Source organism: Gossypium arboreum, chromosome 6 (genome assembly GCF_025698485.1).
Source record: "Gossypium arboreum isolate Shixiya-1 chromosome 6, ASM2569848v2, whole genome shotgun sequence".
NCBI lineage: Eukaryota > Viridiplantae > Streptophyta > Magnoliopsida > Malvales > Malvaceae > Gossypium > Gossypium arboreum.
The window spans coordinates 49,775,548-49,777,588 of record NC_069075.1 but is presented as its reverse complement, the minus strand read 5'-3'; the positions used below and the strand labels follow the sequence as shown (position 1 = coordinate 49,777,588).

The following is a 2,041-nucleotide window of genomic DNA, read 5'->3' as shown; positions in this document are numbered from 1 at the left end:
ACTTGTACTACTCGATTTTAAGCAAAAACGAGTAAAAGGGCTTAATCGGTAAAAATACCTAATAGTCACAAGTACATGTTAGAGTGAGAATTTCATGTTGCCATAGAAGAGAAAAGTGATCAGCATGTTGTAAAACATAAGAATAAGGAATAAAGTTTAATCCCGAGCCTAGGGGCAAAAATGTAAATATGCAAAAGTTTAGGGGTAAAATTTTAATTTTGCCAAAATTTGAGTTAAGGATTAATTTGATAATGTGAGTATTAAATAAGCTAAATGTGTTATTTTAGATCAAGAAAGACGTGGAATCGACCTCAATCGAGGAAAAGAAAAGATTGTGGACTAAATTGCAAAATCTTTGTATTTTGGTACCAAGGTAAGTTCATGTGTAAATAATGTAGCATAATTGTTATTTTTAAGTTATTGATATTAATTATGTGTTATGCTGAATTTCATTATGAAATGTATGCTTTGTGGTTAATTTCAAATAATATGTAAATTATGTGAGCTACTTGTTAAATATAATTGTTACTGAGTATTGATTTGGCATTCTACGGAAGACAAGAAGGATAAGTGTTCGAGAAAAATCCCGTTTGAACCTTAGGAATAGATTAGGATACAAGTGACATGTCACTAGGATGGTTGAGCATCCGAACTCGTTGAGTTGAGTCCGAGTTCATTTATGGATGCGAATGTCCGAACTCGTTGAGTTGAGTCCGAGTTCGTAAAATGTAACTAGGCATCCGAGCTCGTTGAGTTGAGTCCAAGTTCACTTATGGATGCGAACGCCCGAGCTCGTTGAGTTGACTCCGAGTTCGCTTATGGGCGGGTTACATGATTGCTTGATTGTATATATGGCACTTATGTGCAAGTTATCCATGTATCCGAATTATATTTCGATGTGTTCAACGGGTAAAGTTCTACTCAAATGGAGGAAAATTTCGAGATGTAAAGAGACGTATTGGTAAGTGATATGAAATGGATATTTTGGACAGGTATGTATTTAACCCTCGGGTTGAGTATTGATACAACCACGATAAGGTAATAAGATGATGAAGAATGATTAAAATGTGATATGTGTTTTAGTGATGTATGCTAATGTTGATTTGGTATAACTGTTTGTTATGTTACTTATTATTTGCATATGAACTTACTAAGCATTTATGCTTACTCCCTCCTTCTTACTCATTGTAGTTTTGGACAAGCCAGCTCAGGAGTCGGGATAGGTCGAAGGCTCAGTCACACTATCCAGAAGACTTTTGGTAAATGGCTTGTAAATTTAAGTATGGCATGTATAGCAATATACCCATTTTGTGTAAATGATCTTATGGTATGGTTGTGAAATGGTTGAGGAAATGCTTGATAATGATAAATTATGAAAATGGTTAGTTTAGATTATGTTTGATGTTAAGGAAAACTATTAAGATACTTAGTGCATAAAAACTCATAAAAAGGATGAAATTTACCATAAATGAATACCGCAGAACACTAACGCGAGTTTGAAAATTTACTAAAAATCATAGAAATTTAATTTGGTGGTGAAATACATATCAAATTGAAGCTTATTATGTCTAGTTTCACATGAAATAAATGAAACAAGTAAAGGAAGTATATGTTAGAAGATATTTGAATTTTAGTGAAACAGAGTCATAGCAGTTTCTGAATCCCCTGTTCCTACTTTATAAATTCACCATAAATTGTAAAGATATAATTAGGTGGTGTATTTTATATCGTCAGAATCCTTATTGAGTCTAGTTTTAGTAAAAACAAACCTAATAGTCATATGAATTTTTTACAGAGAGAAATATGGTTCGTAGTAAATAGAGGGCAGACCAATCGAGTCCTGAAACAGGGGTAACTTTAACTAATAAACTGTACTAATTGGCCCAATAAAAAAATTCTAGAAAAAAATTAGTAGATAGATATATGAGTCTAGATTCAGGAAAAATTTACAGATCTTAATTTCGAGTTTCGTAACTCGAGATATGATTTTTCTTGTGACTGTGACGCAAGTAGCTTAAAAGCTGTGAATGTAGAAACAAAT

General features: G+C 32.7%; 1 long non-coding RNA gene across 1 annotated transcript; it reads left to right on the top strand.

Annotated features, from left to right (window-relative positions):
• The first annotated feature begins 288 nt into the window (after positions 1-288).
• On the top strand, positions 289-1,379 carry LOC128293992 (uncharacterized). Its single transcript, XR_008284158.1, has 2 exons — positions 289-373; positions 1,192-1,379. It is a non-coding gene; the product is annotated as an uncharacterized LOC128293992 (long non-coding RNA).
• Positions 1,380-2,041: the final 662 nt, after the last annotated feature.